The sequence below is a fragment of the Sminthopsis crassicaudata genome, chromosome 1, assembly GCF_048593235.1.
Source record: "Sminthopsis crassicaudata isolate SCR6 chromosome 1, ASM4859323v1, whole genome shotgun sequence".
NCBI lineage: Eukaryota > Metazoa > Chordata > Mammalia > Dasyuromorphia > Dasyuridae > Sminthopsis > Sminthopsis crassicaudata.
The window spans coordinates 643,889,731-643,915,175 of record NC_133617.1 but is presented as its reverse complement, the minus strand read 5'-3'; positions in this window follow the sequence as shown (position 1 = coordinate 643,915,175).

Genomic DNA, 25,445 nt, shown 5'->3' with positions numbered 1-25,445 from the left:
GTGGTTTTGGTGACTGCTGCTTTATAATATAATTTTAGATCTGGTACGGCTAGGCCACCTTCATTTTTTTTTTCTTTTTTCTTTTTTTTTTATTAATTCCCTTGAATTTCTTGACCTTTTGTTTTTCCATATGAACTTTGTTGTTTTTTTTTTTTTTTCTAGGTCATTAAAATAGGGTTTTGGGAGTCTGATTGGTATAGTGTTAAATAAATAGATTAGTTTAGATAGTATTGTCATCTTTATTATATTTGCTCGCCCTATCCAAGAGCATTTAATATTTTTTCCAATTGGTTAGATCTGACTTTATTTGTGTGGTAAGTGTTTTGTAGTTTTGCTCATGTAGTTTCTGATTTTCCCTTGGCAGATAGATTCCCAAATATTTTATACTATAGGTAGTTTCTTTAAATAGAATTTCTGTTTGTAACTCTAATTGTTGGATTTTGTTAGTGATATATAAGAATGCTGATGACCTATGTGGGTTTATTTTGTATCCTGCAACTTTGCTAAAGGTGTGGATTATTTCAAATAGCTTTTTAGTAGAATCTCTGGGGTTCTCTAAGTATACCATCATATCATCAGCAAAGAGTGACAATTTGGTTTCCTCATTACCTACTCTAATTCCTTTAATATCTTTCTCAACTTTTATTGCCAAAGCTAGAATTTCTAATACCATATTGAATAGTAATGGTGATAGTGGGCAACCTTGTTTCACTCCCGATCTTTTGGGGAAGGTTCCAGTTTATCCCCATTACATATGATGCTTACTGATGGTTTTAAATAGAGGCTACTAATTATTTTAAGGAAAAGTCCATTTATTCCTATGCTCTCAAGTCTTTTTAATAGGAATAGATGTTGTATTGTATCAAATGCTTTTTCTGCATCTATTGAGATGATCATATCTTTTTTGTTAATTTGGCTATTAATACGGTCGATTATCCCAATAGTTTTCCTAGTATCAAACCAGCCCTGCATTCCTGGTATAAATCCTACTCTATCATGGTGTATTATCCTGGGGATGAAAATCACATTTTCTTAAAAGGTGCCATAGATAATGAAATGATTCCAGAAAAATTCACAGAAATTTTCTCTGATAAAGATCTCATTTCTCAAATATACACTGAATTTAGAACTGAATCAAATAGATCAAAATAAGAGCCATTCCCCAATGATCAAAGGATATTAACAGGCAATATTCAGAAGAAGAAACCAAAACTATCTGTAGCAATATGAAAAAAAAAACATTTTGAGCGATTATTTATTAGAGAAATGTGACTTCAAATAACTTTTAATTATCACTTCATACAGGCTAGGGAAAAATAGGTACATCAATGTAGTTAGTGGAACTGGTGAATAATTCCACTATTCTGGAAAAAAATGGAATTATACCCAAAGAGCTATAAAATTCTATAAGTTTTCTACCAGGTCTGTACTCAAAGATCAAAGAAAAAAGAAAAAAAGACTTATATGTATAAAATATTTATAGCAGCTCTTTTGAGGTAGCAAAGATTTGGAAATTAGTGGGAATTCTCATTGATTGGGGAATGGCCAAAGAAGTTGTGAAATATGATTGTGATGGAGTACTTTTTTGCTATAAGAAATGAAGGGGGGAGTGGTTTAAGAAAACCAACCAACAAACAAACAAACAATAGTAAAATACAAAACCAAACAAAACATGGAAAGATTTGTATAAGTTATAAAGTGACAATGAGAAGAACTTGGAGATCATTGTACACAGTAACAGTAGTTTTGTGATGATAATCAGTTATGGAAGTCTTGGTTAGTCTAATCAGTAAAATGATCCAAGAAAATTTCAAAGGATTTATTATTTTTTTTTAAAATGCTATTTATGGGGCTAGGTGGTAAAATGCATAGAGCACCAACCCTGAGGTCAGGAGGATCTGAGGGCAAATCTGGGCTCAGATACAACATTTCCTAGCTGTATGACCCTAGGAAAGTCACTTGACCCCTAATTGCCTCAGGGAAAAATACTATTTACCTTCAGAGAGAGCATTGATAAAGTTTGAATACAAATTGAAGAATTATTTTCCCATTTTATTTTTCTTCCTTTTTTTTTTTTTTTTGGTAATATGGCTAATATGGAAGTATGTTTTTTTGCATGATTTCACATGTAAAATTGACATATCACTTGCATTTGCAGTGGAGGTGAGAGGGAAAAGGAAAGAACATTGGGAAGGGGAGAGATAATTTGGAACTCAATATTCAAAAGAAAAAGAATGTTAAAATCAATAAATCTTTAAAAATCATTAGATGTCCATCAATTGGAGAATGGTTGGGTAAATTATGGTATATGAAGGCTGTGGAATATTATTGCTCTGAAACAAATGACCAGCAGGATAAATTCAGAAAGGCTTGGAGAGACTTCCATGAACTGATGCTGAGTGAAATGAACAGAACCAGAAGATCACTATACACTTCAACAACAATACTGTATGAAGATATATTCTGATGGAAGTGGAAATCTTCAACATAAAGAAAATACAACTCACTTCCAGCTGATCAATGATGGACAGAAACAACTACACCCAGAGAAAGAACACTGGGAATTGAATGCAAAATATTAGCACTACTGTCTATCTACCCAGGTTACTTATACCTTCAGAATCCAATACTTAACATGCAACTAGAAAATTGGATTTACACACATATATTATATCTAGTTTATACTGTAACACATGTAAAATGTATGAGATTGCCTGTAATCTAGGGGAGGGAATAGAGGGAGGGAGGGGAAAATCTGGAAAAATGAATACAAGGGATAATGTCATAAAAACATTACACATGCATATATATGGTCAAAAATGTATAATTATAAAATTAATTAAAATCATTAATATAACATTGAAAGCTCTTACTATATATTTTTTCTTTATTTAATATTTTCCCCCAGTTACATTGAAAAAATTACATTTGTTTTAAAATTTTTTTCTGTTCTAGATTCGCTTCCTTGTGCCCATCTGTAATTAAGAAGCGAAATGTAAAATTATGTAAAATATTTCCATAAAAGTCAAGTTGTGAAGAAAACATGGATCTCCCACCCTAATGAAACTAAAAACCCTCAAAAAAGAGAAAGAGAAGAGAGAGAGAGAGAGAAAGAGAGAGAGAGAGAGAGAGAGAGAGAGAGAGAGAGAGAGAGAGAGAGAGAGAATGTTTCAAATTATATTCAGACACAACCAGTCCCTTTTCTAGGAATTGATAAAATTTTTCATCCTAAGTCCCTCAGAGTAGTTGTGGATGATTGTACTACTGAGAATAACAAAATTATTTACAGCTGGTCATCCTAGAACATTGCTAATAACTTTGCCTACTAGACATTTCACCTTGCTTGAGTTCACAGAAGACTTTCTTGAGTTCATGGAGGACTTTCCAGGTGTTTTTTTTTTCCCTGATAAGATCCTGTTCATTATTTCCCACAAAATAATATTCCATCAAAAACACATATTACAGATTTTTGAGTCATTCCTCCAAGTGATAGGCATCCCCTCAATTTCTTTTTTTTTTTTTTTATTTCTTTGGTATACATGCCTAATAGTAGCATTGCTGGGTCAAAAGATATGCATACATTTGTAGCCCTTTGGACACAGATCATATCTTTTGGTCATTTATCAATTTGGGCATAGCTTTTATTTTTTATGTTTAACTCAGTTCCCCTTATGTTTGAGAAATGAGGTCTTATCAGAAAAAAATTTGCTTTGAAATTCTTATTTCAATTACTATTATTAACTGTATTCTCTCCCCAATTCATTCTCTCTCTCTTTTAAGCCTGTCCCTTCTTAAAAGTGTTTTGGTACTTACCAACTCTTCACCAAATATGTCCTCTCTTTTATCACTTTCCCCCCTTTCCATATTCCATTCCCCTCCTATTTTTCCTATAAGGTGAAAGTAGATTTCTATTGTTATGTTGTTGAGTATGTATGTTATTTCCTCTGTCAACCAGTTCTCATGAGAATAAAGTTCAGTTACTTCCCTTCTCTTCCCTTTCTTCCCCTCCATTGTGAAAAGTTTTTTTCTTGTCTTTTTTTAGGGCACAACATTTACACCATTTCACTTCTCCCTTTTCCTTTCTCCAAGTACATTCCTCTCTCACCCCTTAATTTTGTCATTTTTTAAAAAAAGGTATTATCCTTTCATATTCAACTCACACCTGTGTTCTTTGTCTCTATCTACTCCTTCTAATTGCCATAATAATGAAAAAGTTCTAATGAGTTACAAATATCATCTTCCTTTGTAGGAATGTACATAGATAAACCTTAATAAGTCCCTTATAATATCACTTTCCTGATTACCTCCCTATGCTTCTTCAGAGTTCTATATTTGAAAATCAAAATTTCTGTTCAGATCTGTTCTTTTTCAATCAAGAATAAAAAAAACCCTTTACTATTCAATTTTGTATTTAGGAGGTTAGTTTAGTTTTTTAAAACCTTTGTCCTGTTTATCTCTTCATATAAACATATATATGGATATTTATATATATTATATATTACACATTATATGCAATATTATATATTATGATATTATTATATATATATGTACATGTGACTAACTTTTTGCTTAAGCCACATATAGAATATTCATGCATTCTTAAACTAGTTAGACAAATGGAAAGATTGGCTACAGTTTTGCCTTACTAAGACTGATATATATACTCTTTTGTTTCTTCAATAGAAGAGAAAGAGAGGGAAGCAGTTTCATAGAGCATCTCATATTTCAGACTACATTTCGCTTTTGCTAGAATATTTTTCACTCAGGCAAAAGGAAGTTAGCTTTGCTATTTATTCCCCATATTTATCTCTTATTCCTATCAGCTATTTCCTTCAGGAGATGCTACTTCATTTATCTGGTTGTAGCTTTTTTGTTTTGTTTTTGTCTGTTTTTTTAATGCAGTATTTGCTTTCTAGTCTGATAACTTGTTGCTAATATCAGTATGTTTATTTGCCAAGGAACCTCAGATTTTCCAAAGTTATGAATATTTTTTGAAAAAGCTATTGTTTACCTAGATGAGAACATTCTGGATACAAGTTAATGAAGACTTTTGAGTGGATTTTGATCAAAATTGATTTTATTTTAGTGACTCTCTAAATAATCTGTACTTTTTTATTTCTTAACTCATCATTTCAACATTTTAAAAATATTTTCTCCATACAGAGGTTTGTTCTAGAGGAAATTGGAGACACAAAGTTTTAATAAGACATGGTTTTTGCCCTCATAAATCTTATAATCCTACAAAAGAATTATAACATAAATGCAGATATTAATTAATACTTTCTGTTTATTTGGTAATCGAGAATAAAAGTGAAAGTTCTCAAGAGGCAGGTCTTCAAAGAAAATTTCATTCAAGAATTGCCATTTGAATTGAGTTTTAAAGAAGTGGTACACTTTTTTTATGGTGAAGAGGGGAAGAAGATAACAGGTAGAAGGAATAATATGATAAAATATTTAAGAAATAAGGAATTCATAGTGTATATTTGAGAAGCAGAAAATAATTAAGCTCAGCTAAGTTATAAGGTCTCCAAGGGAAAACAATGGGTAAAGCTGGGAAGGTATAACAGTGCAGGGATTGGAATGGACTTGAATATCAGGCAAAATATCTTTATTCAATATGCAGTTGGGAGCCATCAAAGATTTTTTTTCCCTTTTAACCGAAAAGTGCCATGATTAAATCTATAAATAAGAACCATTATTCTTACTGAGGAATAGAGGATGGGCTAAAAAGGGAGGAGAAGAAATGACTGATAAAGGGTTCATCTACAGCTAACCCTAACCTCCCCCATTGGGATATGCTGACCCTTAAGGAATTGTCCTCTATCTTTGCATCCTGTTAATGACTTTAAGAATATAGGAGGTGACAGTAAAGATGCCCATGAACTTTCATAAGCATAAGGAAAGATTTGCCTTCTTTCTCTATGGCCTGTTTTCACTGTTTACTCTATTTGTAGTGGAGTTTTGTTTTGTTTTGTTTTACAAAATCTGGAAAGTTCCTCAAAATAAGATAATAGGATTAAAAATTTAGAGTTAGAAAAGATCATAATAATTTTAGAGTTCAACACCCTAATTTTGTGGTTAAAGAAACTTTGAGCAATTTTGAGAGATTATCTGTCTTTATCATTGTTATATATTTAGTAATTATCAGAGAAAGATGTACCCATATCTTCCTGAATTGAAGCCCACTGTTTAGTTAGTATTATGTCTAAGACTTGTTAAGCTGAGCAAAAAGCTACAGCTTCCTTAACTACCTAGGAGAGAATAGAAGCTACTATAATACAATTTGCCGCTTCCCATCAGTTATAACACAAGGAAAAAAAATGTTCCCTAGCTCATAGAGGCAGATTTTATTTTTAGAGATAGAGGAGGGTAGAGTAAGTAAATATACTAAAAACATCATTTTTGGCTCAGAACAGTCCACCTCTGTTTATTGAGAACATACTTGCCATATATTATAGCCAATTCTACTAAAAAGAATTGTTGCAAACAGAAGGGCCCTGCTTACTATTGCCAATGCTTGCATACTTAACTGTTTTCCAATAATGAATCTGGGAATCCTCTCAAAGCTAAACACCTGAGAGAAGGCACATGGGAGAGAAAACCAGTTCCATTAAAGACACCAGACCTGTCTCTTTTTGTGTGGGAAAATTGGCTGTGAATTGGCTGCCCACTAAATGCAAAAATCAAATATTTGCACTAGAAATTCCCAGTTGTTTGTGAGGTACAATTAATCTATTTACAACACATTGCAATTGTAGGTAGCTTTCCCTCTGTAAGTGAGATATTGTTGAGAGCATTGCTGTCACCTACTTAGGAATTATTTTTGCACTTTCTACTGTCTGTTTTGTTTTTTGCCCTTTTTCTTTTTTCTTTCTTTTTGCTCTGATCTCTGGATAGAGAGAAACATTTGGGGATGGGTCAAAAAAGTATTGTGATCTATCTTATAAATCTACTGGACAACATTAATCTGATCCTAAAAATTCCATAATAGAAATAATTTTTGGTTTTGTTAGGTTTCTTCGAGGAAAACAATTGATAGAAGTTTGAAGAAACATCTGTTTTTACAAGCTTTTTATTTTCAAAACACACTTATAGATAATTTTCAACATTCATCCTTGTGAAATCCTGTGTTCCAATTTTTTTCTCCTTTTCTTCCCACCACTCCTTTTCCTAGATGGCAAGTAGTCCAATATATGTTAAACATGTACAATTCTTCCATACAAATTTCCACAATCATCAGGCCACATGAAAAAAAATCAGATCAAAAAAGGAAAAAATGAGAAAAAACAAAATGCAAGCAAACAACAATAATGTTAAACTACCATATCGTGATCCACATTCAGTCTCTTGCTGGGAGCAGAAGGCTTTCTTTATCACAAGACCATTGGAACTGCCATGAATCATCTCACCATTGAAAAAAGCCACAACCATCAGAATTGTATAATTGTATAATCTCGCTATTTTTGTGTATACTGTTCTCCTAGTTCTATTCACTTCACTTAGCATCCGTTTATTCAAGTCTACCCAGGCCTTTTACAATTTTTTTTTGTTTGTTTTGTTTTTTTTAATTTAATTTTTATTTTATTTTATAATTATAACTTTTTTTTTACAGTACATATGCACGGGTAATTTTTTACAACATTATCCCTTGCACTTACTTCTGTTCAGATTTTTTCCCTTCCTCCTCCAACCCCCTCCCCAAGATGGCAGGCAGTTTTATACATGTTAAATATATTAAAATGTATTCTAGATGCAATATATGTGTGTAGAACCAAATTTCTTGTTGCACAGGAAGAATTGGATTCAGAAGGTAAAAATAACAGTTTACACTAATTTCCCAGTGTTCCTTTTCTGGATGCAGCTGATTCTGTCCATCATTGATCAACTGGAATTGGATTAGCTCTTCTCTATGTTGAAGATATCCACTTCCATCAGAATACATCCTCATACAGTATCATTGTTGAAGTGTATAAAGATCTTCTGGTTCTGCTCGTTTTACTTAGCATCAGTTGATGTAAGTCTCTCGAAGCCTCTCTGTATTTCTCCTGTTGGTCATTTCTTACAGAACAATAATATTCCATAACATTCATATACCATAATTTGACCAACCATTCTCCAATTGATGGACATCCATTCATCTTCCAGCTTCTAGCCACTATGAAAAGGGCTACCACAAACATTTTGGCACATACAGGTCCCTTTCCCTTTTTTAGTATTTCCTTGAGATATAAGCCCAGTAGTAGTATGGCTGGGTCAAAGGGTATGCACATTTTGATAACTTTTGGGGCATAATTCCAGATTGCTCTCCAGAATGGTTGGATTATTTCACAACTCCACCAACAGTGCATCAGTGTCCCAGTTTTCCCACAGCCCCTCCAACATTCATCGTTATTTGTTCCTGTCATCTTAGCCAATCTGACAGGTGTGTAATGATATCTCAGAGTTGTCTTAATTTGCATTTCTCTGATTAATAGTGATTTGGAACACTCTATCATATGAGTGGAAATAGATTTAATTTCATCATCTGAAAATTGTCTTTCATATCCTTTGACCATTTATCAATTGGAGAATGGCTTGATTTCTTATAAATTAAAGTCAATTCTCTGTATATTTTGGAAATGAGGCCTTTATCAGAACCTTTAACTGTAAAAATGTTTTCCCAATTGGTTACTTCCCTTCTAATCTTGTTTGCATTAGTTTTGTTTGTGCAGAAACTATTTAATTTGATGTAATCAAAATTTTCTATTTTGTGATCAATAATGATCTCTAGTTCTCCCTTGGACACAAACTCCTTCCTCCTCCACAAGTCTGAGAGGTAAACCATCCCATGTTCCTCCAATTTATTTATGATTTTGTTCTTTATGCCTAAATCTTGGACCCCTTTTAATCTAATCTTAGTATGTGGTGTTAAATGTGGGTCCATGCCTAGTTTCTGCCATACTAATTTCCAGTTTTCCCAGCAGTTTTTGTCAAATAATGAATTCTTATCCCAAAATTTGGGATCTTTGGGTTTGTCAAATACCAGATTGCTATTTTTATTCACTATCTTGACCTGTGAACCTAACCTATGCCACTGATCAACTAGTCTCTTTCTTAGCCAATACCAAATGGTTTTGGTGACTATTGCTTTATAATACAGTTCTAGATCAGGTACAGCTAGACCTCTTTCACTTAATTTTTTTTTCCATTACTTCCCTTGAAATTCTCGACCTTTCATTGTTCCATATGAATTCTGTTGTTATTTTTTCTAGGTTATTAAAATAGTTTCTTGGAAGTCTGATTGGTATAGCACTAAATAAATAGATTAGTTTAGGGTGTATTGTCATCTTAATTATATTTGCTCGGCCTATCCAAGAGCACTGACTGTCTTTCCAATTATTTAAATCTGACTTTATTTTTGTGGCAAGTGTTTCGTAATTTTGCTCATATAATTCCTGACTCTCCTTTGGTAGATATATTCCCAAACATTTTATACTATCAACTGTTATTTTGAATGGAATTTCTCTTTGTATCTCTAGCTGTTGGATTGTGTTGGTAATGTATAAAAATGTTGAGGATTTATGTGGATTTATTTTGTATCCTGCCACTTTGCTAAAATTCTGAATTATTTCTAACAGCTTTTTTAGCAGAGTCTTTGGGGTTCTCTAAGTATACCATCATGTCATCTGCAAAGAGTGATAATTTGATTTCCTCATTTCCTACTCTAATTCCTTGAATCTCTTTCTCGGCTCTTATTGCCGAGGCTAGAGTTTCTAATACTATATTGAAAAGTAATGGTGATAGTGGGCAACCTTGTTTCACTCCTGATCTTATAGGGAAAGGTTCTAGTTTATCGCCATTACATATGATGTTTAGTGAAGGTTTTAAATATATGCTCCTTATTATTTTAAGGAATAGTCCATTTATTCCTATACTCTCAAGCATTTTTATTAGGAATGGATGTTGTATTTTATCAAATGCTTTTTCTGCATCTATTGAGATGATCATATGTTTTTTATTAAGTTGATTATTAATATGGTCAATTATACTAATAGTTTTCCTAAATTTAAACCAGCCCTGCATTCCTGGTATAAATCACACTTGGTCATACTGTATTATCCTGGGGATGATTTTCTGAAGTCTATTTGCTAATATCTTATTTAAGATTTTAGCATCAATATTCATTAAGGAAATTGGTCTATAGTTTTCTTTCTCAGTTTTCAATCTACCTGGTTTAGGTATCAGTACCATGTCTGTGTCATAGAAGGAATTTGCTAGGACTCCTTCAATCCCTATTTTTTCAAATAGTTTACATAGCATTGGAGTTAATTGTTCTTTAAATGTTTGGTAGAATTCACATGTAAATCCATCTGGTCCTGGGGACTTATTCTTAGGAAGTTGGTTAATAGCTTGTTCTATTTCTTTTTCTGAGATGGGACTATTTAGACTATTTACTTCTTCCTCTGTTAATCTGGACAAGCTATATTTTTGAAGGTATTATTCCATTTCATTTAAGTAATCAAATTTATTCACATAAAGTTGAGCAAAGTAGCTCCTAAATATTGTTCTAATTTCCTCTTTATTAGTGGTGAGTTCTCCCTTTTCATTTTCATTTTTTAAATTATTTTTTATTATATATTTTTATAATATTATCCCTTGTATTCATTTTTCCAAATTATTCCCCCCTCCCTCTAATCCCTCCCCCCGATGACAGGCAATCCCATACATTTTACATGTGTTACAATATAACCTAAATACAATACATGTGTGTAAATACCATTTTCTTGTTGCACAATAAGCATTAGGTTCTGAAGGTACATGTAACCTGTGCAGACAGACATTAGTGCTAACAATTTACATTCACTTCCCAGTGGTCCTTCTCTGGGTGTAGCTACCTCTGTCCATCATTGATCAACTGGAAGTGAGTTGGATCTTCTTTATGTTGAAGATTTCCACTTCCATCAGAATACATCCTCATAGAGTATTGTTGTTGAAGTGTATAGTGATCTGCTGGTTCTGCTCATTTCACTCAGCATCAGTTGATGTAAGTGTCTCCAAGCCTCTCTGTATTCCTCCTGCTGGTCATTTCTTATAGAGCAATAATATTCCATAACCTTCATATACCACAATTTACCCAACCATTCTCCAACTGATGGACATCCATTAACCTTCCAGTTTCTAGCTACAAGAAAAAGAGCTGCCACAAACATTTTGGCACATACAGGTCTCTTTCTGCTCTTTAGTATTTCTTTGGGATATAAGCCCAGTAGTAGTACTGCTGGATCAAAGGGTATGCACAGTTTGATAACTTTTTGGGCATAGTTCCAAATTGCTCTCCAGAATGGCTGGATTCTTTCACAACTCCACCAGCAATGTATTCGTGTCCCAGTTTTCCCACATTCCCTCCAATATTCATCATTCTTTGTTCCTGTCATCTTAGCCAATCTGACAGGTGTGTAGTGGTATCTCAGAGTTGTCTTAATTTGCATTTCTCTGATCAGTAGTGATTTGGAACACTCTTTCATATGAGTGGATATAGTTTCAATTTAATCATCTGAGAATTGTCTGTTCATATCCTTTGACCATTTATCAATTGGAGAATGTTTTGGTTTCTTATAAATTAGGATCAGTTCTCTATATATTTTGGAAATGAGACCTTTGTCAAAACCTTTACTTTTAAAAATATTTTCCCAATTTTTACTTCCCTTCTAGTCTTATTTGCATTAGTATTTTTGTACAGAAACTTTTTAGTTTGATGTAAATAAAATCTTCTATGTTGTGATCAATAATGATTCCTTGTTCTCCTGTAGTCATAAATTGCTTTCTCCTCCACAGGTCTGAGAGGTAGACTATTTTCTGTTTCTCTAATCTATTTATGATCTCATTCTTTATGCCTAAATCATGTACCCATTTTGAACTTATCTTGGTATATGGTGTTAAGTGTGGATCCATATCTAATTTCTGCCATACTCATTTCCAGTTTTCCCAACAGTTTTTTCCAAATAATGATTTTTTGTCACTAATGTTGGTATCTTTGGGTTTGTCAAAAATTAGATTGTTATAGATGTACCCTTTTTTGTCCTTTGTATATAATCTGTTCAACTGATCTACCGGTCTATTTCTGCTGCTATATAATATAGCTTTTGATCAGGTACACTTAGACCACCTTCAACTGAGTTTTTTTTTTTTTTTCATTAGTTCCCTTGCAATTCTTGACCTTTTATTCTTCCATATGAATTTTGTTGTTATTTTTTCTAGGTCATTAAAATAGTTTCTTGGGAGTCTGATTGGTATAGCCCTAAATAAATAGATTAGTTTGGGGAGTATTGTCATCTTTATTGTATTCGCTCGGCCTATCCAAGAGCACTGAATGTCTTTCCAATTATTTAAATCTGACTTTATTTTTGTGGCAAGTGTTTTGTAATTTTTCTCATATAATTCCTGACTTTTCTTTGGTAGATGGATTCCCAAATACTTTACTCTCAACATTTGTTTGGAATGGAATTTCTCTTTGTATCTCTTGCTGTTGCATTTTGTTGATGATATATAAAAATGCTGAGGATTTATGTGGATTTATTTTGTATCCTGCCACTTTGCTAAAATTCTGAATTATTTCTAATAGCTTTTTAGCAGAGTCTTTGGGGTTCTCTAAGTATACCATCATGTCATCTGCAAAGAGTGATAGTTTGATTTCCTCATTTCCTACTCTAATTCCTTGAATCTCTTTCTTGGCTCTTATTGCTGAGGCTAGCGTTTCTAGTACTATATTGAATAGTAATGGTGATAGTGGGCAACCTTGTTTCACTCCTGATCTTACTGGGAAAGGTTGCAGTTTATTCCTGTTGTATATTATGCTTACTGACAGTCTTAAATATATGTTCCTGATTATTCTAAGGAATAGTCCATGTATTCCTATACTCTCAAGAGTTTTTAGTAGGAATGGATGTTGGATTTTGTCAAATGCTTTTTCTGCATCTATTGATGCAGTTGATTATTAATATGGTCAATTATACGAATAGTTTTCCCAATATTAAACCAGCCCTGCATTCCTGGGATAAATCCCACTTGGTCATAGCGTATTATCCTGGGCATGATTTTCTGAAGTATTTTTGCTAATATCTTATTTACGATTTTAGCATCAATATTCATTAAGGAAATTGGTATATAATTTTCTTTCTCAGTTTTCAATCGACCTGGTTTAGTTATCAGTACCATGTCTGTGTTATAAAAGGAATTTGGTAGGACTCCTTCATCCCCTATTTTTTCAAATAATTTTTATAACATTGGGGCTAATTGTTCTTTAAATGTTTGGTAGAATTCACATGTGAATCCATCTGGTCCTGGGGATTTTTTCCTGGGGAGTTGATTAATAGCTTGTTCTATTTCTTTTTCTGAAATGGGACTATTTAAGTAATTTATCTCCTCCTCTGTTAATCTAGGGAGCCTATATTTTTGGAGGAAGTCATCCATTTCAGTTAAGTTATCAAATTTATTGGCATAAAGTTGGGCAAAGTAACTCCTTATTATTTCTCTAATTTCCTCTTCATTGGTGGAAAGATCCCCCCTTTTCATTTGTAAGACTAACAATTTGATTTTCCGCTTTCTTTTTTCTGATCAAATTTACCAAAGGTTTATCTATTTTATTGGCTTTTTCATAAAACCAACTCTTGGTTTTATTTATTAATTCAATAGTTTTTTTACTTTCAATATTATTGATTTCTCCTTTTAATTTTTGTATTTCAAGTTTAATTTTTGGTTGGTGGTTTTTAATTTGGTTTTTTTCTAGCTTTTTACGTTGCAAACCCAATTCGTTAATCTTCTCTTTCTCTATTTTCTTCAAATAAGCCTCTAAAGATATAAAATTTCCCCTTATTACTGCTTTAGCTGCATCCCACAGATTTTGGTATGATGTCTCATCATTGTCATTAACTTGGGTGAAATTATTAATTTTTTCTATAATTTGCTGTTTCACCCAGTCATTCTTTAAGATGAGATTATTCAGTTTCCAATTACTTTTTGGTCTATTTACCCCTAACTTTTTACTGAATGTAGCTTTTATTGCATTGTGATCTGAGAAGAAGGCATTTATTATTTCTGCCTTCCTACATTTAATTTTGAGATCTTTATGTCCTAATATATGGTCAATTTTTATATAGGATCCATGAACTGCTGAGAAGAAAGTATATTCCTTTCTATTGCCATTCAGTTTTCTCCAAAGGTCTATCATACCTAGTTTTTCTAATGTTCTATTTACTTTTTTAGTTTCTTTCTTATTTGTTTTGCGGTTTGATTTGTCTAAATCTGAGAGTGCAAGGTTGAGATCTCCCATTATTATAGTTTTACTGTGTATTCCTTCTTGCAATTGTCTTAACTTTTCCGTTAGAAAGTTAGATGCTATACCACTTGGTGCATATATGTTTAGTATTGATATGGTTTCATTATTTATGCTACCTTTCATCAGGATATAGTTTCCTTCCTTATCTTTTTTAACTAGACCAACTTCTGCTTTTGCTTGATCTGAGATAAGGATAGCTACCCCTGCTTTTTTGGCTTTACCTGAAGCATAATAGGCTCTGCTCCAACCTTTTACCTTTACTCTGTTTGTATCCCCCTGCTTTAAGTGTGTTTCCTGTAGACAACATATTGTAGGGTTCCGATTTTTGATCCAGTCTGCTATCTGTCTCCGTTTGATGGGAGCATTCATCCCATTCACATTTACAGTTAAAATTACTAATTCTGTATTTCCTGTCATCATATTATCCCCAGATTATGCTTTTTCCCTTGACCCCCCCTGAACCCCTTCCCCAATATTGAATTTGTAGACCTCCCTTGTGACGTGCAGCCCTCCCTTTTTTAGCATCCCTCCCCCCTCCCTCCAAGTCCCTTCACTTATTCTCCTTTTCCTTTTCCCTTTTCCTCTCCCCCCTTTTAATGAGGTGAGAGAAAATTCTCTGAAAAACAAATATGTCAATTATTTACTCTTTGAGCCTCTTCTGATGAGAGTAAGATCCACACAATGATTCTCCCCCTCACTAAATTCCCTCAGATATGGTGTATTTTCTATGCCTCTTCCTGGGATGTAGTTTCCCTCTTTTTCTCATTCCTTCCCCTTTTTCTGAAATGACTTCCTTCCCTTTACTACACCCCCCCTTTTTTCTTTTATATCAGTAAAATCAAATTATCCATGAGTACTTTTTTTTACCCACAACAGAGTTACAGTTCTCAAGGGTTCTGTGTACCTTTTTCTGTTTATCTTCAATCTTGTGGATGTAGATCAAATTTTTTGTTTAAGTCTGGTTTTTTTCTTAGAAACATATGGAATTCCTCTGTTTCATTGAATGACCATCTTCTTCCATGGAAAAAGATGCTAAACTTAGCTGGGTAGTTCATTCTTGGTTGCAGTCCTTGATATTTTGCCTTACGGTATATCAGGTTCCAGGCCCTTCTATCTTTTAATGTGGAGGCAGCCATATCTTGAGTGACCCTTATTGTGGCACCTCGGTATTTAAATTGTTTTTTTTTCTAGCTGCTTTCAAGATTTTCTCCTTTGTGTGGTAATTCTGCAGCTTAGCCACAATATCCCGTGGTGTTCTTTTTTTAGGGTCTATTTCAGAAGGAGTTCGATGAATTCTTTCGCCATCTACTTTCCCTTCTGTTTCTATTATCTCTGGACAGTTCTCTTTGATAATTTCCTGTAAAATAGAATCCAGGCTCTTTTTTTGGTCATAGTTTTCGGTAAGTCCAATGATCTGCAGATTATCTCTCCTAGATCTATTTTCCAGGTCTATAGATTTTCCCAGTAAGTATTTGACGTTATTCTCCAGCTTTTCATTTTTTTTTTTTTTTTTTTTTTTTTTTTTTTTTTTTGTTTGACTGATTTTTGGGCAATCTGTGAATCATTCATTTCTATTTGTTCCATCCTATATTTTAAGGAGTTATTTTCTTCTTTCACAGTTTTTAGTTCTTTTTTTAAATCCCCAATTTCGTTTTTAAATGAATTATTTTGCTCTATTTAATTTTTTTCCATTTCCCTAATTTTTTTTTGAGAATTATTTTCTTTTTCCAATTCAGAAATTCTATTTTCTTGAGACTTTTTTATCTTTTCCAATTCAGAAATCCTACTTTCATGTGATCTTTTAACCTTTTCTAATTCACAAATTTTGTTTCCCTGCATCTCCTGTGAATTCTTTATTTTTTCCAACTCCAATTTCAGAACGTTGTTATTCTCTATCCTAGCTTCCCTTTCCTTTCCCAATTTTTCTTCAAACTCTCTTAGCTTTTTAATAGTCTCTTTGAGGAGAGAGTTATATGATGGGGGGCAGGTATCATTCCCCTTTAGGTTGTTATCTGCTGACTCTCTGCTGTTAACTTCCTCGGGGTTGGATACCCGCTCTTTCTCTGTGTAGAATGAGTCAATATATCTTTTTGGCTTCTTACTCATGATTAAAAAAATATTTTGGGATCTGTCCCTGGGGTAGGAAATTATTTATATATTTCTTTACCAGATTCCTCCCAGACTGGATAGATGCAGCAGCTCCTGTGCCTGAGCTAAGATAGAGCTCTGGGAGAGAGTTCCCCACCCCCTCCCTGGAAGTGCCTCACAGGTGATTAGCAGGATTGTGCTGTGAGAGTGCTGTGTCCTAGCGGCTTCCCTGAAGTTTGAGACTGAACAGTAAAGGCGACACAAAGCCCAGCCTATGCATCCCGGTGGGGCATGAATGTCAGCAGCAGGTGACGTGAAAAGCCCCTGTGCTCAAACTAGAAGTGTCTACCAGAAACCGCGGTCCCCATTTCAAAGGTTCCACTTCTCTGGGACTTCCCTGGGCTGAGTTCCACAGCCTCCAGCTGAGCCAGTCACTATGTGTTGCCTTGGGCCGTATCCGCCCACTTCTCAATCTCTTAACTACTCACAGGTGAAAGCTAGGACAGCCTATGTCAGCCACACCCACAGTGCCTAGATCTGCTGAGTCACCTCTGGGATCTGGAAGATCCAGTCTCTGGCTTTAAATTTTTAAAGTGGCTTTGATTTCTCTTCTGAACTGCTGTTTTATAAGCAGAGAAGAGCTAACAGCCTGTGCCAGATTCTTCTATCTCAGTGGCTTCCGTGATCCCAGAGCCCTCACCAGCGCGATTGGTGCAGTGTGCTAGCACCCAACCGTCTGTGCTGGCCTCTCTTCTTCCTCCCCCTGGGAACTGACCTTTCCTGTTGAAACTCAAGATTCTCTTCAGCTGGTAAGTCGTGCTTCCAGTCCTTGTGGTATCTATCAGTCCAGTGCTATTTTTGAGGCTGATTTATCTAATTGGTTGTGAGGGGATAAGGACGTTCACAGAGTCATGTGTGTGTTCTCCGTCATCTTGGCTCCCTTTTCATTTTCAAGACTAACAATTTGCTTTTTCTCTTTCCTTTTTTTAGTCAGGTTTACTAAGGGTTTCTCTATTTTGTTGGTTTTTTCATAGAACCAACTCTTGGTTTTATTAATTAATTCAATAGTTTTTTTACTTTCAATTTTATTAATCTCACCTTTTATTTTTTGAATTTCAAGTTTTGTGTTTGTCTGGGGGTTTTTAATTTGTTCCTTTTCTAGCAATTTTAGTTGTAAGCCCAATTCGTTGGCCCTCTCTTTCTCTATTTTATGCAAGTGGGCTTGTAGAGGTATAAAACTTCCCCTTATTACTGCTTTGGCTGTATCCCACACATTTTGGTATGATGTCTTATTATTGTCATTTTCTTGGGTGAAGTTGTTAATTATGTCTATGATTTGTTGTTTTACCCAATCATTCTTTAGTATAAGATTATTTAGTTTCCAATTATTTTTTGGTCTATTTTCCCCTGGCTTTTTATTAAATGTAATTTTGATTGCATTTGTGGTCTGAAAAGGATGCATTTACTATTTCTGCCTTACTGCATTTGATTTTAAGGTTTTTATGCCCTAGTATATGATCAATTTTTGTATAGGTTCCATGAACTGCTGAGAAGAAAGTATACTCCTTTCTGTCTCCATTTAGCTTTCACCAAAGATCTATCATATCAAACTTTTATAGTATTCTATTTTCTTCTTTGACTTCTTTCTTATTTATTTTGTGGTTTGATTTATCTAATTCTGAGAGTGCAAGGTTGAGTTCTCCCACTATTATAGTTTTGCTATTTCTTTTTTAGCTCTCTTAATTTCTCTTTTAAGAATTTAGATGCTGCACCAGTTGGTGCATATATGTTTAATATTGATACTGCTTCATTATTGGTGCTGCCCTTTACCAGGATATAATGCCCTTCCTTATCTCTTTTAATTAGATCAATTTTTGTTTTTGCTTGATCTGAGATGAGGATGGCTACTCCTGCTTTTTTGGTTTTGCCTGAAGCATAATAGATTCTGTTCCACCCTTTTACTTTTAGTTTGAATGTATCACCCTGTTTCAGGTGTGTTTCCTGTAAACAACATATAGTAGGATTCTGACTTTTAATCCAGTCTGCTAACTGCTTCCTATTTATGAGGCAGTTTGCGCCATTCATATTTATGGTTAGAATGCCTAATTCTATATTGCTTGCCATCCTATTAACCCCTGCTTATGCTTTTCCCCTTTCCTTTCCTCTTACCCCCCTACCCAGTATTAAACTTGTGAACACCACTTGCTTTTCACAGCCCTTCCTTTTTAGTATCCCTCCCCGACTTTAAAGGGGAGGACCCTTATTTTACCCCTTTTTCTCACAATTTCTGTATTCCCTTCCCCTTAGCTTACTCCTTCCCTTTCACTTTTCAATGAAGTGGAAGAAGTTCCACCATAAATCGAATATGTCTATTGATACACACTATGTTCATCTCCCTCCTTTCTTTCTCTCAGATATAATAGGTTACCTTTGCCTCTTCATGAGATGTAGTACCACCACTTTACACTTTTTTATCATATAATTTCCTTTCCACCTCTAGTTTCTAAGACAAATTGTACATATGTTCTTTACATATTTTTTTGGCAGAAGTATAGTTTTCAAGATTTCTTTTTACCTTTTTAGAAATCTCTTCAGTTCTGTATCTGAAAATCAAACATTTTATGTAGGTCTGGTTTTTTCATCAAAAATAGATGGAATTCATTTATTTTGTTAAGTGTCCATCTTCTTCCCTGGAAAACGATGCTCATTCTTGCTGGGTAAGTTATTCTTGGCTGCATACCAAGTTCCTTAGCCTTTCGGAATATCATGTTCCAAGCCCTTCATTCTTTTAATGTGGACACTGCTAGATCCTGGGTTATCCTTATTGTGGATCCTCCATATCTGAATTGCTTTTTTCTAGCAGCTTCCAATATCTTTTCCTTTGTCTGATGGTTCTTGAACTTGGCCACTATATTTCTTGGCGTTTTGATTTTAGGGTCCCTTTCAGTAGGTGATCGATTAATTTTTTCAATGTCTATTTTACCCTCTGTTTCCAGACTGTCTGGGAAGTTCTCTTTGATAATTTCCTCGAAAATGGTGTCCAAGCTCTTTTTTTCCTCACATTTTTCAGGGAGTCCTATTATTCTCAAATTGTCTGTCCTGGATCTGTTTTCCAGGTCTGCTGTCTTTCTAGTAAGGTACTTGACATTCTTTTCAATTGTTTCATTTCTCTGGTTTTGCTTGACTACCTCTTGGTTTCTCCTTGAGTCATTCATTTCTGCTTGTACGAGTCTAATTTTCAATGATGTATTTTCTTCACTCACTTTTTTTACATCTCTTTCTAATTGTCCAATTGAATTTTTATCTTCCAAGAATTTTTTTCCATTTTTTCCATTTTATTTTTAGAGAGCTGTTTTCTTTTTCCAGCTCACTAATCCTGTTTTCCTTGGAGTTGTTTACCTTTTCCAGCTCACTAATCTTGCTTCTCAATAATTTGATTTCTTTATCCACTCTGTCTTTAAATGCATGGGATGACTTCTCCAGGCTCTCTTGCCAAGCTTCTCTTTCCTTTTCCCATTTCTCTTCCAGCTCTCTTGTGAGAGCCTTTTTGATTTACTCTATGAGATTCTTTTGTATTGAGGAGCAGATCATATCCCCCTTAGGGGATTCCTCTGGGGACAGTGTGTTTTTAGTCTCCTCAGTGTTTGAAGTCTTCTCTCTCTCCATACAAAAGCTGTCAATGGTTAGAGCCCTTTTGAATTTTTTGTTCATTTTGTCAGAGTAGGAATTGAAGAAAACAAATTGACAAGAGAAACAATTGGTCTGTTTTGTGGGGGATGGGGCTGAATGGTATTAATGAGCTTCCTCTACAGACTGGGGGTAGGGCAGCAGAGAGCCACTAACAGAACAGTGATGACTGTACTGAGTCTGCACTCTGAGGCTCTGAGAATGAGCTGAGTCAGTCCAGGTGGGGGTTGAGGGTGGCCGGGTTCTGAGAGAAGCTAGCTTTCCGGGGTTTTAATCTTCACCTCGTGTGTTTACACCCTCTCCGCTGATCCTAGCTTGCTGCCAAGACAGAGTATCCACACTGGGGTAAAAGCCTTTTTGCCTAAACAGCAGAGATCTTACCCCTCCCCCTCAGGCTGAGCTCTGTGAGCTGCCTATTTTGCTCTGGCTGCCTGCCCTCAGTCTGCACCCAGTCTGATTGACCCTCCCCCAAGCAAACACAGACCTTTTCTGGCGTCTTTCAAGGATGTCTTCTCTTGGTGATTATTTATGGATTTCTTTCTGGGTCAAGCATTAAGTCTGAGGCTTGTCATGAAGTAAGTTCTGAGAGAAAACGAGGAGCTCAAGCAGCTGTCTGCCTCCACGCTGCCATCTTCTCTTGATTGCTACAATTTTTTTTTTTTAAACTCAAATAAGCAAGCTAAAATGTATTTTTCTGGCACCTATATGAAAGGCCCTGTTATCAGGCACTCCCTGTGTTATAAAAGGGGACCAGACATGGTCTCTGTTTGGGTTTTTCTTTGGAAGGGATTGGGTTCCCCTCGCTTGCTCAAACAAGAAGTACAGCAGCCACTCATGGATTGAAGCCCCATACTTATTACTAGAAAAGCTTTAATCGGCTTCAAATATATAGACCAATTTTGGTTTCTTTAGGCAAGCTGATGGCCCAAGACCTCACCTTATTGGTATCGGACTTATTATGGACACTTTAGTATGGAGAGTCGGTTTTAGCCCTATAACAGAGAAGAACTCAGAAGCTCAGGATTAATCAGCCTCTGCCCATTCAGGAAAAGGGGCTATGGACATGTGGTCTCTGCTCTTACAGGATTAAAGAATATAGGCAAAAAAATGAAAGGAGAAGTTCAACAGGCATATGGAGGTAACAAGTAGCAGATGATACTAGCAGGAGGAGAGTATTCAAGTAGGGAAGCAGTGGGAACATAGTTGATTTTACCCAGAAGGAATCTCAAGAATCTTATACTCTACTTATTCATTTTATGAATAAGCCAACTCAGGGCCTGAAATGATAAATCACTAAGTCTCAAGTGTTTTGGTACATTTAGCAGTATCAGAACAAGAATTTGAATTTGAGTCCTAAATCTCCAAATGCTTTGTTTTACTTATTATACCTTGGTGCCTGTGAATTTGGACAGCATAGTGGACACAGATTAAGGAAAGCCTTGGAAAAAGAGCTTGGACTTTTTCTTATATATTTTAACGACTCTAACATAGTGACCTTATTTTGTTCCTCTTCAAGAATAAAGGACAATAAACTTCCAATAAACTTCTGTATCCAAAGGATACAGATAATTTTTTGAGGCAGTAACAGCTTGAAAAGTTTTATTTATAATAATAGCTAATGTTTATGATGCATTTACTTTCATTGTTTTATTTGATCCTCACAGCAACCCTGGGAGTAGATATTATTATCATTCCATTTCACAGATGAAGAACCTGAGACAGATTGCCCATGTTAGCAAGTATTAAATATTTAAAGAGTTTTGTCAGTCAAAAGTATTTAATACTTGGTAATATGGACAATCTGTCTCAGGTTCTTCATACTTTTTCATACTTTTAATTACCATCTCTTCTTTCTGTTTGTCCCCTTGGGATTTTTGTGCCACTGCTGTCTCTTTCTTCTTCTAAATGGCTGAACACTTTTTCTCAATGAGTTTAATTGGTTCATTTTGACTATGGCTGTATGACTGCATATAAATATATTAATTAAAATATTTGTTAACCATATGTCAATTATTATGCTAATTTCCAGATATATACATATAAGTACAAAAATCCAAAGAAACAAAGCATTCTGTGCTCTCAAGGAACTTATATTCTAATAGTGAAACACAGTATACATAAAGAAATAGTGGCTGGGATAGAATATTTTGGAGAGGGAATTCAAAAAGAATATTGATTGGAATAATAGTGCAAATAAGTGATCTCTTTGCCAGTAATGGTAGAATTGACTTGATTAGTAATGATTATGAGTTCTACATGTTTAATGCCAGGGAAGCATATATGTTCCATTGCCATTTCATTCTGAGATAATCTCTGGATAGACTGTTAATCTCCTCATGACTAAGCACTAAGAATCATAGAAATGAAAGGTCACTTTTCTTAGAGAGGGATGATAAGCTCATAGTATTTTAAAGATATTTTAAGGCACTTAACATGGTCTGCTTTGTATTATAATTACTTGTTTATAAGTTTTATCTTCTCTGTAACCAATCCTGTTTTCATATTGGGACTATATCTGTTTTATCTTTATATCTTTCTTAATTTCTAGCATAATAATTTGCATTCAACAAATACTTAACAAATATATATGAAATTAAATAGGAGGCACTACATGGAATTTTTCCCACTCACTGCTTAGCAGAGATATATTTGTGGTCACAGATTCATTTCTGAGGTGTTAAAAATCCCTATGAATTTGAATGCAGCTCACCATGAGATTGCACACTTATCCTGGAATCACTAGGACTTTAGTGGATGTTGGCTTGCATCCCTGCTATAGCCAACACTTCCCAATACTTGCTCATAGCAGACTATGACACACTTTAAATAACGACAGAACCAGGGTTGACTCTTTCACAAGGCTGCCTATCAAAGACAGCTCTGCTACACATTTCATTCCCCTGACATTCACTTCAACTGTTAACTACATGAATACATCACCTTGGAGCAAAGTGAATTTTTTTTTTTTTTTACTTAACATCTACATGAGTTTTCCCCAAATTGGTATAGAATGAATTTCAAAAAAATGTGAAAATAAAGGAAAATAAAGACAATACATTAAGCCAGATAAAGGGATTTTCTTTTCCCTTTACATAAAATGAGCTGGGAAGAGGCAGGTATCTTTTATGATTCAGTAATTGCCAAGATATGATCCTCTCTATCTCACAAATCAAAGAGCTGAAACCTGAAAAAGGACAATTTTGAACAGTAAAGCTCAGGGCCAGGCAAAATGTCATCCTTTTTATAGGTTCAACAAAATTCTTCTATTTTTCATCTTTCAATACAGGCATTATATTAGCCATTCAAGTCCCTAGGATACCTGGAATACTGACGCTTATGTACCATCTAAAACATAAGGTCAACTGTGAATAAATGCAGCAAAAAGAAGAAAACAATGTTTAAGAAAGACCTTTGGTCGAATCAGGAGTTGAAGGTCTGTCATGGTGAGTTCTTTGGTGTCACATATATACCCCCTGAGACTTGCCATCATGGTTTCTTGCTCTAATGAGACTGGCAGGCTTAGAAAACAGTGGGGTTGGTGATGGCACAGTGTTACTATCTGTTTTCAGTCCCATATAAAAAGGAAATGTTACCAAAAAAGAAAAATGGCTTATTGGGTTTATTATTGAGACCAAAAATAGTTCCAAAATGAGGAGGCATTGAACTCATTTTTAGCTGTTATTCATCTATAATATAAATTTTCACCTGTTCAACACTTAGAAAGTACAAATCCCACCAATGCTCATTTAAAATGCTTTCTCTTATTGTTCTGTGGTTTTTAAATCTTGTTAACTAGATTTCTACTTTACTTATATTTAAGTGTTCCAGAAGAGATTTTTGTCCTATAAGTACCCAAGGAAAAAAAAAAAAGCTAAGCAACAACATAAAAATATTTTTTATAGAATGTTCTTTTAACCAAATTGATAGATCATGATCTGTCTTGACAATGTGAGGAATCACTTAGTAAAAAAAATAGGCTTTCTTTCACATAAGTTAAGTTGATACTTTTATCTTCATTAGATTTTTTTAAAACACATTGTTAAAATTACTTTAAATTTAAAGTTCATATATTTGTAACAGGAGTAACAGGAGCTTTTTCACCACTAGGGACCTAATTTTCCTGTTACTCCCTGGTTGAAGATATTTTCATTGGACTTTTTGGTAACTATTTCCCTAGAAACTACCCATTTATTTTAGATAAAGCTATTTTAAGAAGTAATTTAGAATTTTTGTCAATGACAAGTGATCAGAACACTTTTCTGAAAATAGAGTTGTAACATCACACTGATCTGATTGTTCAAGTCAGAGTTGAAAGGAGAGCTCAACAATCTATTGCTCCCCAAAATTATTTACATTGCAGGTCCAGTTTAATGAGCAATTTCAGTTCTATGCGTTTCAATACATGAGTATATGAATTAATGGACAATCAATCAATAAGCACTTTTTAAATACCTACTATTTATAAGGATGTAGCACATCTATCTGCTAAAAATTCAAAGACAGAAAATGAAACATTAACATCAAGGAGATTACCTTCTATTGGGGAAGATAGCAAAAAAATACACAAATGATATATAAGATAGATATAAAGCATTTTTTGTGAATGCATTGTGAGAAAATGAATACATCATGCTGGGAGAAAGATATACACTGAGAAAAGTTTTAAGGAAAATAATTAATTCTAAGAAATAGTGGCCATAAAAAGAAAGTAAAAGATAGTAGCTCACAATCTAATAAGGGAGACAACATTCTAGTAACAAAGAAGCTACAAATAGGATAGATTGAAAATGATTAATAAAGGGGAGGCACTGGAATTAAGAAGGATCAGGAAAAGCTTCCCAAAGAAGCTAAGAGTTGAAGCTAGCCTGTGAAAGCAGGAGAGGAAGATGGGGAAGGAGAACATTCTATTCTTTGGGGACAACCAGTGAAAATGCCTAGAATTAGAAGATGCAGTCTCTGCACTTGAATAGCAAAGAGGCCTATGTCAATAGGTAGAAAAGTATATTGGAGTATTGGAGTATGCAAAGTATAAAGAAACTAGATAGGTAGTGAGGGAAAAGTAAAGAAGAGCTTTGAAAATAACATGGTCAGCCTTGAAATTTAAGATCAATTTGACAGAAGACTGGAGGATGGCCTGAAATGGGGAAAGACTTATGATAGCAAGACCAATCAGCTGGCTGTTCCAAAATTTGGTGTGATACGATGAAGGCCATCAGCAGGAGTACCAGTGTGAGAGGAGAGAAACTACATATATGAGAGGTGTTTGGAATATAAAATTAATAAAAATTGGCAACACAGTTAATATGGAAGATGAGAGAGAGAGAAACTGGTTGAATATGACATTTTTTGAGCCTGG